The sequence below is a fragment of the Pongo pygmaeus genome, chromosome X (genome assembly GCF_028885625.2).
Source record: "Pongo pygmaeus isolate AG05252 chromosome X, NHGRI_mPonPyg2-v2.0_pri, whole genome shotgun sequence".
NCBI classification, from domain to species: domain Eukaryota; kingdom Metazoa; phylum Chordata; class Mammalia; order Primates; family Hominidae; genus Pongo; species Pongo pygmaeus.
In genome coordinates, this window is record NC_072396.2 from 145019131 (window position 1) to 145034781 (window position 15651).

The following is a 15651-nucleotide window of genomic DNA, read 5'->3' on the forward strand; positions in this document are numbered from 1 at the left end:
GTCCTGCCTTAGAGAGGCCTGAAGTAGGTATGCCCCTATTATTCTCTATCTCAGCCTCTTACTTGTTTTCTTCATAGACCATTAGAACTTGCAATTATCTGTTGGTTCCTTTTTTATCTGTTTACTTGATTTTGAGGTAGGGGGATTCTGTCCACCCCACTAGAATGTAAACTCCCTGGGGGCCACCACCACTGCCAGTTGTACTTGGAAGTTAAAATATAGGTTAACTAGGAAAAATAAGTCATTTCCATCAGAATTATTACATTTATCAAATAACTACCAGGGTTTCTTTAAACAAAAAGCTCTTCTTCAGCATCTAAAGTTCTCTGATTTACAAATGCCTGATTCATTCCTAACTTTCCTGGCATTCTCCTATCTCAAAACAAATAACTTATATGTATTTCCACTTTATTTTATTTGGTGTGAAAATGAGAAACAAATTTTGTGAGTGTATCAAGATGGGAAGGATCACCCTTTTTTATCCTTTTAATGACCTTCAAAGAAGGCAATGTGGTATAACAGAAAGAACACTCTCTGGCTTGCAGACGAATGGAAGAAATGGCCATCAATCTCAGCTCTGCACCAATGATCTGTGTGACGTTGCTGAAGGTACTTGACTTCTCTGAGCCCCATTTTATACATGAGAGTATTAATACCTTAAGACAGTTATTTTAAAGATGAAGTAAGATTAAGGTCTTATAAAGGTAACTGGCATGTGGTAGGTGCTCAGTGAAAGTTGATTCTTTTCCCTTTAGGGTTAGTCCCTGAGAAAAGCATTGCTTCTTCATTACTCTATTTTTATTATGTTTTTAGTTTTGTTTTTGTTTGTTTTTTTATTTTAACAGTTTTTGGGGAACAGGTGGTTTTTGGTTACATGGATTAGTTCTTTAGTGGTGATTTCTGAGATTTTGGTGCACCCGTCACCCAAGCAGTGTACACTGCACCAAACGTGTAGCCTTTTATTTCTCACCTACTTCCTCCCTTCTCCTTGAGTCCCCAAAGTCCATTATATCATTCTTATGCCTTTTTGTCCTCATAGCTTAGCTCCTACTTATAAGTGAGAACATACAATATATGGTTTTCCATTCTTGAGTTACTTCATTTAGCATAATGGTCTCCAACTCCATCCAAGCTTCTGCAAATACCATTATTTCTTTCACTTTTATGGTTGCATTACTCTATGTTTAAATGGTATGTCCTAGGCTACCTACTTGATTTTTGCTTTGGGGTAATTTATGGCTCTTTCCAAAAATCAAATTCACCCCACAAAGATATAGGTTTGTCACCATTGAAGAGATTCTTAAGAATATAGTGCACACTCTGAAGGTAGTCCCCAAAAAGTGGTCTCAAAAATACTTTCAACAGTGTCAGTATCACTGTGATAACTGGCCAGACCCCCTATGAGCTGTATAGGTTCACTTACATTTATTGAAATTAAAACAGCAGCATCCAGGCTTGTTACTTTCCAGGCATATCTTTTGATATGAGACCATCATTTCAAAGTGAATCTAACCCATCTCATGCACTTAAAGATCCTCTTTTCGGTATGACTGCCTTTGTGGGAAGTATTTCAGGAGCAAAGACCCTGCACTGGCTAGCTCTTGGCAGACCCTATGGCCTGTTATTAGGACTAGTTCCTACACTGAGACCATCTTGAACTCAGGAGTGGCCTTGAGGCTAAAAGGCAAAAGCAGAGTTTAGAGAAGTTAGTGAATGAATTCATGCTGGCAAATGTTTCTCTTGGGCCAGAACTCCCATTGATTCCTTTCACATTCCCTGTCCCAGTTTCTCAGAGGCCTCCAGTTACATATGACAAATGGCTGATCATCCAAGCGAAGTGACCTGCCATTCAATAAACTATATCTCAACCAGTGTAGAAGGCAGCTCATTTTTCTCCTTAGGGATCTATTCTCCCTTCATCTGTATGAATATCCTAAATGGGGTTCATTGAGGCCATAACCTATGCTGAGGGAAGAAAAGCTCCTCTAATCTGCCTGCAGAATCTTTCTTTCCTGTAGAAAGATCTTGGAAAGGCTCTAAAAGTTTTATTACTTCAGGTTAGGCTTGGCCAAATTACTCAGAAGTGCTGAATCCTCCTAGGGGTGTCAGCCTGAGGGAAGGAGACCTATTCAGATTGGGGACTGCATTGAGGCTGCCAACAAAGACCAATTAGTCTTGATTGTGCTGGTTGCCTTTGGAGGGTGAATGCCCTCAGACCACCAACTCATGCCACCAAAGTGCTCATCCCACCCAGGAGTCAGCTATTTTCTCTCAGTTCCCACTCGGGCTTCACATGACCTCTGGATCAAACACCTCTCTCTTGCCCTTGCTTTGGTTCCTGCTAGGTTGTGGATAGTGTGCTTGCCCCCAACTGCATTCTTTTCCCAGTCTGTGTGAAAGCTGATCAGGTTTGCATGATTGTTGTGAGAGACTAAGCAATGTAACTCTCCTTGTGAAAATCCATGTGACTTTATTTTGACATATTTTACTTCTTGGTGGCCCAGACTGTAAGCTTTATTTGGAGGAATTCAGATCTAATCTTTAGATTATAGCCATTTACAAGGCTCTACATTTCTGTAACTGGAAATGTATTTAAGCAATGTGATGATGACTTTCTCCCAAAGACCATTTATTGAGCACCTACAAAGTACAATTCAATGCAAGGGGTTGGCCGTTTAAGACAAAACCTCTTCCTCTCCAAGAGCTCGCTGACAATAGGGAGTTAAAGCCAAGTACACAAATGATCATGTAACAACAGCTTAATTTCATTAAGCATTTATTATGTGCCAGCACTATGTCAAGTGTTACACATATTTTATTTAACCCTCACAAGTCCACAGTCTTTTATCTACAATTCTAAAGTACAAAGTTTTTAACAACCCAAAGTTGATTCATATGATTTTTTCGAGAACCAATTTGGCAGTAAAAGCTGACCTGAACTGACATGAGATTCTTTTTCATTTTAACTTACTTTGTGTAATTATTCAGTTGTTTCACTGTAGAAGTACCAAGGTGTTTGCTTTCAAGGCAGTATCCCTTCTGAGGAGTGTTTTGTAGCATACAAAATGTGCACTATACCATTTAAAATCCCCAAATCTTTGAATTCTAAAACTCTCATGTCCTCATGATTTGAGAATGAGGAAATAAAACTATTATTGTGTTCATTTTATAAATAATGAGACTGAGGCTCAGAGAAGTGATGCAACTTTCTCATAATCACACCACGAGAGATTAGAAGCACCAAGATTGAAACCCAATTTTGTCTGACTCCAGAGCCCATACTATAAACCACTGTGCAATACCAACCTCTCATCAGAAAACAGTGTAGCAACTATCATAGAAGAGGCTCAGGCTGAGGCTCCAGGGGATCTGATGAAGAAAAGGGGACCTCTCATTGGGGGGTTAGTTAAAGCTCCAAGAAGGAAATGTGCATGTGGAACTGTAGCTTGAAGGAAAGAGAGGACTATGAAAAGGGGAAAGTAATCTACCCAAGGCACATTTGGGTAAATAGCAGGTAGCCTTGGCTAGAGAGGGGAGAAGCTGGAAATCAGACTGAGAAGGTAGGTAGGGGCAGAGTAGGAAAAGCCAGGGTGACTAGAGTAAGGAGTTTGCAATGAGAACCAGTTATGTTCCCATGGGATCCCAAAGCATATATTGGACATGTTGCCTCCATCCTGCCTTGGAGGAGGAAAGTGCAGAATGAATATCCCCATACTTTTTGGCTGGCATTATTTTATTTATTTTTATTAAGCAAATTAACAGGATACATTGAAAAGGCAGCCAAGAAATTGAGGAATCAAGAAAAGCAACAGTCGTAAACATCTAGAATAGAAGTATCAGTGCTGGGCTTTGTTGCTTCTTTGCAAGCAGAGAGTTAAAATTTAACCAAGGCACTCATGCCTCACTGCAGCTGGCAGGGATTCAGTGGGAACCTGCCGACACCCACATGATAACTCACAATCCCCCTCCTGCGCTTAAACAACTCTTTCCTCCTCCTCTTATTTGGAATCCCAGTAAAGGTCATAGGGGAATACATCCATTATCAGGAATTTAAACCTAAAATCTAAGTATGTTCTCTTTTGTCATGAATAATCAAAGTTCTAAATTGATATTTTAGAAATCAGGTGCAGTTCATGAGTAGTGAATTGAGTGTGTCTAATTACATTTTATAGTCATTTAACAGCTGTTAATAATGTAATTTTGTGTTATGCCCAATTTGCACTGAATTACTTTAATAGCACACATTGTATTTATTTTCCTTTTGGTGAAACAGTAATCAAACACTAGGGAATCAAGTTGGACATGGAAATAAACGATTTATTATTTTTACAAGTTTGAAGAACAGGAATTTTTAAAAAGAAAAGAGTAAATCCTATTATAAAACTAAGAGTAGTTGAACACACCCAAATGCATTTGTTTTCTCAGGCATTCCTTTTCGTAAAAATAATAATACTAATAATTTAATGAGCACAATACATTTGTTTCCTATCCAAGTCTGTATTGTTTGATGTGCACCGTGTTTGCAAATATACATTTGACTGACAAGCTAATGAGATTTCCCCTCCCACCCCCAAATATCCTTCTGAAATGAAAAGACCAGATTTCTAAGTTTTTGGTGTATGAGTGAAAGAGACACAGCATTCATTTAAATAGACTCCGCAAAGGAAACTTTCCAAGGTGAGGCTAGAGCAGAAAAGCAGTGTAAAGACAGGAGGGAATACAGCTTTAATAGAAGAAAAAGGCAAACAAGGTAAGCAGGTATTTCTCCCACAAATTAGAAGAAACTTCTACGTGAGATCTTAATTAGGGTAAAAAGAAGGGTCAATCCTGGACCCCCCTGCCCCCAAAATGGTGGGATAATTGGAATGGTACATTATGAAAGGCCTACTCTACATTTCCCATTCACTTTAAGCACTTGAAGACCCAAGCATCTAATACTGTGCCCATATGGAAGTGTTTTCTGCAGCCCACATGGATCAATGCCCTTTGTATTTGAAGCAAGCTACAAGAGTAGAACAGAAAGGAATTCTCTCTAGCTGTGGGATACTGGCTGCCATCACTCCATCCAGGACTTGACTTAGCATTTTCTGCCTTTGCCTACTTGCTTCCTAGGGCCTATGTGGGAAGAACTACAAATGGATGGCCTTCCCTCCAGGACAGCCAGAGTTATTTTGCAATCTGTCAATAGTAGGAGGCTAATTTCATCACTATTTCTCAGGCCCTAGTGATTGGGGCGATGTTGTGCCAAGTGGGGGAGAGTGGTGGGAGAGTTCCACCCCAGGTGCAGGCAATAAGGAGGAGAGGGCGGCACTGCCTGTGGTGAATTTAAAAACAATAATAAAACTGACTCAAAGTCTGTCTGCTTTTCATGCTCATCATGTGCTAGCCATCCTAAACAATGTCAGTGATAAAATCCTTCTTCCTGCGGGGTTGCCTGCTGCCACTGCTGCTGTTCTCACGTGGGTATTCCATTGGGTTGTGGGTGGGGGTGGGGCTCTGAGCCCTCGCACTATGGGAGAGTTAATGGCCCCCAAGCCCTCCAGGCTGTACCCCTTTCTTGTAATGGTGGGCATTATTATGTTATTCTGCAACTGGCATCAAAGTCACTCTCCTCTATGCCTCCTGCTGGTCCTGATTAGCAGCTGCCACTTCTGTACCCATGTTCTTTAGCCTTTGCAGGGCTCTTCTCATCACTGCTGTTGCTCTTGCCAGTGTGTGGGTGGGTTCTCTTCCTGCCAATGTTTGCAGCTCTTTATTAGCTTCGTAAAGGGTGTTGTGGCTCTTTTAGTTGACAGAGCCTTCTGTTGAAAAATTTGGGACAAGTTGCCAAGGGCTGGCTTGAGGGCATTTAAGTGACACCACCCGATGTCTTACTTCTGCCAACAATCAGCCACTGTCCCCAGCCAAAGCACATGGCCTTTGGATCTTTCGTGCTTCAGGGTGAATTCTTTCCTTACCCAGAGCACTAGTCTCAGAAGTTGGTGGATAAAGGGATAGACTTGAGGCTTAATCCTGGGGTCCTGGAGACTAACTCCAAAGGTACAGTTCTCTTCACCTGACCAATCTTTCAGGGCTGTTAGGACAGAGTTCAAGATTTGACCGTGTGTGTTGAGGGGTGGGGATTGGGGGGGCAGTACCTATGCTTGAGTCAAGGAGCATCTAAACCTATGAAACTGCCTCTATAGTCCATAAAAATACAGAGGTTGAGTTATCTCAAAAAGACCTGGCATGGGATTCCTTAGTACACCTTCACTACAATAGATGGTCTCCTTTTTCTTAATCTGTTTTTGGAAAACAGATCCCTTTGAGAATCTAATGTAAACTATGCATGCTTACCTCAGAAAAATGCACACCTCTACATATGTCCAGAATTTTCTATACCACTTAATTGATTTCAGTGATTCAGGTTGTCCATAAATTTCAGGTTATGAAGTGCTCTAGTAAGTCTTCCTATTCTTACTGCCTCACTCTGTCCAGAAAAATATCCGGGGCCCTCTTCTCCATTAAAAACAGGAGGCACAAAGCCTAGTGTCCACAATAATTTTAGAAACTCATGAAAATGTCTTAATTTATTTTAAAATCAGAAGAAAAACTTTGGACTATTACATCAAAGAAAATGTTTTAGTATATAATAAAACATACTCATCTTTATAACAGTGCAGTAGTAAAACATAAGTTTTATATTTTTATATATCTGGATGCTCCGGTGGTGGGTGCATTTTATATTTTTATGGAGGAAGAGACCCATAAAGTAATAAGCATTTAGGATCAATGAAAGTCATAATGCAGCCCAGAAAAGACCTATTGCAGTATTGTGGAGAAAAAGGATAGACAAAATTGCTATGCATGCACACCTCTCCATACAAGGAGACAAGGGACCTGCACTACCTTCTCATGAGGGTGGTAGAAGAGCACAGGATTTAAAACTGGGGGACGTGAATTCCAATCATGGCTCAGCCACTGACTGCTTGTGGGACCTTGAGAAAATTATCTCTCTTCTGATTTTCTTCATCTGCTAACTGGATTCAAATCTAAAAACTCTACCTGGACCCCACTCAGTTGTCTAATACTCTGGGATATAATAAGAAAACGTATGTTGAAAAGTGCTTCATAAACCTTAAAGTACACGAGATTGTAATTATTAGCATGACAATCCCAGACTGGAAGCATTAGTGATGGAAACCACTCTGAAGTGAGTGGCATGTCTACTCTTGCTGTTGATGAAGGTCGCAGATCCCCAGGATAATGAAGAAAAGGATGTCTCTGGAAGGAATGGCTAGAGATACAAACCCACAATCCAATTCAGGTAATTGAGTATAAATGTGATTGTAAAGTAGCAAAGCTAACTTTCAGACAGAGGTAACACTTTTTGAATCTTATCTAAATAAATGCTGTTCGTCTAAGTATTCATCCTGAATGGTTATACACTATTCCTATCCATGCTAGCTATCAAATAACTTTAATAACTCTTTTGGGAATTGTCTTCAGGTCTAGATTATAGACTCCATGCAAAAATTATTGTCATATATAAAACTGGATTTAAAATTGGAAGATCTAGTTTCATGCTTCAGCTCCGTTGCTAATCAGACTGGATCAAAACAAAAACAAAAACAAAAACCGGACACATGAGCTGGAAGCTGCCCACTGACAAGGCCATTTCTTTTCAGCTCATATAGGCCCTGATCCACCTCTTTGATTTCTGTGTAGTCTTAAAGACCTATCAATTTACTTTGTGGCCTAGAGAGTGAGCAGGGCTGGTAGCAGCAGCAGCGGCGGCAGCAGCAGCAGCTACCATCAAGGGCTTAAAATCATGGGAAAGAGCAGGAGTTGCTCTACTTATATCAGAAAAAAATAGCTTTTAAGGCAAAAACTATAAGAAGGGACAAAGAAGGTCACTATGTAATGATAAAGGGGTCAATTCAGCAAGAGAATATAACAATTTTTAAATACATATGCACAAAACACTGGAGCACCCAGATATATAAAACAAATATTATTAGAGCTAAACAGAGACATAGACACCAATACAATAATAGCTGAAGGTTTCAACACCCCACTTTCAGCCTTTCAGCACTGGACAGATCTTCCAGATAGAAAATTAACAAAGACATATCAGACTCAATCTGCACTACAGACCAAATGGATTTAATAGATATTTACAGGACATTTCATCCAAGGGAGGCAGAATACATATTCCTTTCCTCAGCACATGGATCATTCTCAAGGATACACCATGTTAGGTCACAAAACAAGTTATAAAATGTTGAAAAAATAGAAATAGGCCAGGTGCAGTCACACACACCTGCAATCCCAGCACTTTGGAAGGCCCAGGCGCTCAGATCACTTGAGCTCAGAAGTTTGAGACAAGCCTGGACAACATAGCAAAACCTCATATCTACAAAGAAATACAAAAAAATAGCCAGGTGTGATAGTGCACACCTGTAGTCTGCACTATCTGGGAGGCTGAGGTGGGCAGATCACCTGAGCCTGGAAAGTTGAAGCTGCAGTAAGTCATGATTACACTGTTGCACTGCAGCCTGGGTGACACAGTGAGACCCTGTCTTAAAAGAAAAATTGAAATAATATCAAGCATCTTCTCTGACCACAATGGAATAAAACTAGAAATTAATAATGAGAGGAATTTTCAAAACTACACAGGCACATGGAAATTAAACAATATGCTCGTGAATGACCCGTGGGTCAATGAAGAAGTTAATAAGGAAATTGAAAAAAATTTTTGAAGCAAATGATAATGCAAACACAATATACCAAAACCTATGGCATAGAGCAAAAGCAGTACTAAGAGGGAGGTTTATAGCTAGAAATGCCTATATCAACAAAGAGAAAAAATTTCAAACAAACAATCTAATAACGCAACTTAAAGAACTAGAAAAGCAAGAGCAAATCAAACCCAAAATTAGTTGAAGAAAATAAAAAATAAAGATCAGAGCAGAAATAAATAAAATTGAAATTTTTAAGAAAGTACAAAATATCAATGAAACAAGAGTTGATTTTTTGAAATGTTAAACAAAATTGACAAACATTTAGCCAGACTAAGAAAAAAAAAAGAGAGAAGATCCAAGTAAATAGAATCAGAAATGAAAAAGGAGACATTACAACTGATACTGCAGAAATTCAAAGGATCATTAGTGGCTACTATGAGCTACTGTATGCCAATAAATTGGAAAATCTAGAAGAAATGGACACATTTCTAGACACATACAACCTATCAAGATTGAACCATGAAGAAATACAAAACCTGAACAGACCAATAACAAGTAATGCGATTGAAGCTATAATAAAAAGTCTCCCAGTAAAAAAAAAAAAAAAGCCTGGAAACTGATGGCTTCACTGCCGAATTTTACCAAACATTTAAAGAAGAATTAATACCACTCCTATTCAAACTATTCTGAAAAATAGAGGAGGAGGAGGGAATTCTTCCAAACTCATTCTACAAGGCCAGTATTACTCTCATACCAAAACCAGGCAAAGACACATCAAATAAAGAAGATTACAGCCCAATATCTCTGAAGAATATTGATGCAAAACTCCTCAACAAAATACTAGCAAGCCGAATTCAACAATACATTAGAAATATCACGTACGATGACCAAGTGGGGTTTGACCCTGAGATGCAAAGATGGTTCAACATATGCAAATCAATTAATGTGATACATCGCATCAACAAAATGATGGGTAAAAACAAAATGATCATTTCAATTGATGCTGAAAAAGCATTTAATAAAATTCAATATCCCTTCATGATAAAAACCCTCAAAAAACTGAGGATAGAGAGAACTTAACATAATAAAAACTGTATATGGCAAGCTCACAGATAGTACCATACTGCTTGGGGAAAAATGGGAAGCCTTTCCTCTAAGATCTGGAACATGCCAAGGATGCCTACTGTAACCATTGTTATTCAACATAATACTGGAAGTCTTAGCTACAGCAATCAGACAAAAAAAAAAAAAAAAAGATATAAAGGGCATCCAAATTGGCAAGGAAGAAGTGAAATTATCCTTGTTTGCTGATGATGGGATCACATATTTGGAAAAACCTAAAGACTCCACAAGAAGCCTACTAGAACTGATAAATAAATTCACTAAAGTTGTAGGATACACAATCAACATACAAAAATCAGTAGCATTTCTATATGCCAACAGGGAACAATGTGAAAAAGAAACAAAAAAGCAATTGCATTTACAATAGCCACACATAGAATTGAAAACCTAGAAATTAATTTAACCAAAGAAGTAAAAGATGTCTATAATGAAAACTATAAAACACTGATGAAAGACATTGAAGAAGACACCAAAAAATGGAAAAATATTCCATGTTCATGGATTGGAAGAATCAATATTGTTAAAATATTCATAGTACCCAGAGCAATCTACAGATTCAATGCAATCCCAATGACATTCTTCACAGAAATAAAAAAGAAAATCCTATAATTTTTATGGAACCACGAAAGACTCAGAATAGCCAAAGCTATCCTAAGCAAAAAGAACAAAGCTGGAGGAATCACATTACCTTACTTCAAATTACACTACAGAGCTACATTAACTATAACAACATGGTACTGGCATAAAAACAGACACATAGACCAATGGAGCAGAATAGAGAAACTAGAAACAAATCCACACACCTAGAGTGAACTCATTTTTGACAAAAGTGTCAAGAACATACACTGGGGAAAAGACAGTCTTTTCAATAAATGGTGATGGGAAAACTGGATATCCATATGCAGAAGAATGAAACTGGACCCTTTCTCTTGCCATATACAAAAATAAAATAAACATGGATTAATAAAATAAACATGAATTAAAGACTTCAGTCTGAGACCTCAAACTATGAAACTAGTACAAGAAAACATTGGGGACAATGTCCTTTTCCCAGGACATTGGTCTGGGCAAAGATTTCTTGAGCAATACCTCACAAGCATAGGCAATCAAAGCAAACATGGACAAATGGGATCACATCAAGTTAAAAAGCTTCTGCAAAGCAGAAGGATGCAATCAGCAAAGTGAAGAGACAACCAAAAAATGGGAGAAAATATTTGCAAACTACCCATCTGACAAGGCATTAGTAACCAGAATATATAAGGAGCTCAAACAAGTCTATAGGAAAAAGTCTAATAATGTGATCAAAAAATGGGCAAAAGATTTGAATAGACATTTCTCAAAAGAAGATGTACAAATGGCAAACAGGCATATGAAAATGTGTTCAACATCACGATTATCAGAGAAATGCAAATCAAAACTACAGTGAGATATCATCTAATCCCAGTTAAAATGGATTATATCCAAAAGACAAGTAATAGCAAATGCAGGCGAGGGTGTGGAGAAAAGGGAACTCTTTTACACTGTTGGTGGCAATGTAAATTAGTGCAACCACTATGGAGAACAGTGTGGAGGTCCCTCAAACAACTAAAAAGAGAGGGAAATGTCAACTGTGCTGATGGGATTAGACATGCCTGCAGTGAAGAAGCAGAAGCTGAGCAGTGACGAGACCAGCAACCCTCACCTCTCTGGAGAGGACAATGATGACGCTGTCAGTAGAAAATGGTACAATCACTGAACACCCTGATACACCTACAAACATGCCAAATGCACCTGGAAGGCAAAGTTGGGGAAAGGGAAAATGGAAGTCGAAGAAATGCAAATATGCTTTCAAATGTGTAAATAGTCTCAAGGAAGATCATAACCAACCACTGTTTGGAGTTCAATTTAATTGGCACAGTAAAGAAGAAGATCCATTACTGTTTGCAACTGTAGGAAGCAACAGAGTTACCTTGTATGAATGTCATTGACAAGGAGAAATTCGGTTGTTGCAATCTTATGTGGATGCTGATGCTGACAAAAACTTTTACACTTGCACATTGACCTATGATAGCAATAGAAGCATAATTGGGATGATTAGTCCCATAACATCGCAGTGTAAAAAGCACTATGTTGGCCACGGAAATGCTATCAATGAGCTGAAATTCCACCCTAGAGATCCAAATCTACTCCTGTCAGTAAGTAAAGATCATGCTTTATGATTATGGAATTTCCAAATGGACACACTGGTGGCAATATTTGGAGCATAGAAGGGCACAGAGTTGAAGTTCTAAGCACTGGTTGTGATCTTTTCGGTGAAAAAATAATGTCCTGTGATATGGATCACTCAAACTTTGGTGGATCAATTCAAAGAGAATGATGAATTCAATTAGGAAATCTTATGATTATAACCCAAATAAAACTTACAGGCCATTTAATTCTCAGAAAATCCATTTTCTGATTTTTCTATCAGAGACGTACACAGGAATTATGTTGATCGTGTGTGATGGTTAGGTGATTTGATACTTTCTAAGTCTTGTGAAAATGCAGTTGTGTTGGAAACCTGGCAAAATGGAAGGTGATAATACAATTCAACCTGGCGAGTCTAATGTGACTATTCTTAGGTGATTTGATTGTAGCCACTGTGATATTTGGTACATGAGATTTTCTATGAATTTCTGGCAAAAGATGCTTGCATTGGGCAATCAAGTTGGAAAACTTTATGTTTGAAATTCAGAAGTTTAAGATCCTCATAAAGCCAAATGTACAACACTAACTCATCATAAATGTGATGCTGCTATTGAACAAACCAGTTTTAGCAGGGATAGCAGCATTCTTACAGTTGTTTGTGATGATGCCAGTATTTGGCGCTGGGTTTGACTTTGATAAAATACTTTCACCTAATTAAAATTAGAGTGTATTTTCTGTATAAAATAGAATTCATGTAGTTTGCTAGTAAGGGCACATAGAGCATTTAGAGTTGTCTTTCGGCATTCAATCAGGTTGAGCTGAACGTGGTGATGTTTACACCGTTTACATTCTTTGTACTGTCTTCCTGCTCAGATTCTACTGCTTTCTAATAAAAATTTGTTTTTGTAAAGCTGTGTGTTGCTTTTGTTATTTTCATTGTGATGAAAAAAAGTTGAAAGTGTCACTGTAAAGCAACCACACAAACAAGCCAACATCATAACCAGCTAACAACAAAATGACAAAATCAAATCCACACATATCAATACTAACCTTGAATGTAAATGAAATAAATGCCTCACTTAGAAGGAACAGACTGGCAAGCTGGATTAAAAACAAACAAACAAACAAACAAACAAGACCCAATGCTATGCTATCTTTGAAAGACCCATTTCACATGTAATGACACCCAGGGGCTCAAAATGAAGGGATGGAGGGAAATCTACCTAGCAAATGGAAAACAGAAAAAGTCAGGGATTGCAATCTTAATTTCAGACAAAACAGACTTCAAACCAACAAAGATCAAAGAAGGGCATTACATAATGGTAAAGGGTTCCATTCAACACAAAGACGTAACTATCTAAAAAATATATTATATATGCACCCAACACATGAGAACCCAGATTTATAAAGCAAGTTCTTAGAGATGTACAAAGAAACATAGACTCCCACTCAATAATAATGGGAGACCTCAACACTCCAGTGACAGTATTAGATCAATGAGGCAAAAAAATTAACAAAGATATTCAGGACCTGAAATCAACCTTGGACCAAGTGAATCTGATAGACCTCTACAGAACTCTCCACCCCAAAACAACAGGATATACATTCTTCTCATCACCACATGGCACATATTCTAAAATTAACCACATAATTTGACATAAAACAATTCTCAGCAAATGCAAAAGAACTGAAATAATACCAAATACATGCTCGGACCACGGTACAATAAAAATAGAAGTCAAGACTAAGAAAATCACTCAAAACCATACAATTACATGGAAATTAAACAACATGGTTCTGAAGGACTTTTGGGTAAATAATGAAATTAAGGCAGAAATCAAGAAGTTCTTTGAAACTAATGAGAACAAAGAGACAATGTACCAGAATCTCTGGGGTACAGCAAAACCAGTGTTAAAAGGGAAATTTTTAGCACTAAATACCCACATCAAAAAGCTATTAGAAAGACCCCAAATTAACAACCTAACATCACAACTAAAAGAACTATAGAGCCAAGAGCAAACCCCAAAGCTAGCAGAAGGCAAGAAATAACCAAGATCAGAGTGGAACTGAAGGAGATAGAGACACAGAAAAACCTTCAAAAAATCACCAAATTGAGGAGCTGCTTTTTCCTGAAAAAAAAAAAGAATTAAAATATATAGACCACTAACTAGACTAATAAAGAAGAAAAGAGAGAAGAATCAAATAGACACAATTAGAAATGATAAGGAGGATATCATCACTGACCCCACAGAAATACAAACAACCATCAGAGAATACTATAAACAACTCTATGCACATACACTAGAAAATCTAGAAGAAATGGATAAATTCCTGGGCACATACATGCTCCCAAGACTGAACCAGGAAGAACTGAATGCCTGAATAGATCAATAATGGGTTCTGAAATTGAGGCAGTAATAAATAGTTTACCAACCAAAAAAAGCCCAGGACCAAATGGATTTACAGCTGAATTCTACCAGAGGTACAAAGAAGATCTGATACAATTCCTACAGAAACTATTACAAAAAACTAAGGAGGAGTGACTCCTCCCTAACTTATTCTATGAGGCCAGCATCATCCTGATACCAAAACCTGGCAGAGACACAACAGAAAAACAAAACTCCAATATCCCTGATGAACATCAATGCAAAATGCTCAGCAAAACACTTGCAAACCGCATCAAGCCACACATCAAAAAGCTAATCCACTGTGATCAAGTAGGCTTCATACCAGGGGTGCAAGGTTGGTTCAATATATGCAAATCAATAAATGTGATTCATCACATAAACAGAACTAAAACATCAAAAATGTAACCCACTGTGATCAAGTAGGCTTCATACCAGGGATGCAAGGTTGGTTCAATATATGCAAATCAATAAATGTGATTCATCACATAAACAGAACTAAAAGCAAAAACCACAAGACAAAGCTTTTGATAAAATTCAACATTCCTTCATGTTAAAAACTCTCAATAAACTAGGTCTTAAAGGAACATACCTCAAAATAATAAGAGCCATCTATGATAAACCCACAGCCAACAGCATACTGAATGGGCAAAAGCTGGAAGCATTCCCCTTGAAAACAGGCACAAGACAAGGATGCCCTCTCTCACCACTCATACTCAACATAGTATTGGAAGTCTTAGCCAGGGCAATCAGGCAAGAGAAAGAAAATAAAGGGCACCCAAATAGGAAGAGAGGAAGTAAAAGTATCTTTGTTTGCAGATGACATGATTCTACATCTAGAAAATCCCATAGTCCTAGCTCAAAATCTCCTTCAGCTGATAAACAACTTCAGCAGTTTCATAATACAAAATCAATGTGCAAAAATCACTAGCATTTCTATACACTAACAACAGCCAAGCTGAGAGCCAAATCAGAAAGGCAATCAATCCCATTCACAATTGCCACAAAAGAATAAAATACCTAGGAATACAGCTAACCAGGGAGGTGAAATATCTCTACAATCAGAAGTACAAAACACTGCTCAAAGAAATCAGAGAAGACACAAACAAATGGAAAAACATTCCATGCTCATGTATAGAATGAATTAATATCATTAAAATGGCCATACTGCCCAAAGCAAATTACAGATTCAATGCTATTCCTATAAAACTACCAATGACATTCTTCACAGAACT

The 15651-nt window shown here is 38.0% G+C and overlaps 1 pseudogene; it reads left to right on the top strand.

Annotated features, from left to right (window-relative positions):
* The first annotated feature begins 458 nt into the window (after nucleotides 1-458).
* On the top strand, nucleotides 459-12701 carry LOC129024224 (polycomb protein EED-like; annotated as a pseudogene).
* The last annotated feature ends 2950 nt before the right edge of the window (nucleotides 12702-15651 follow it).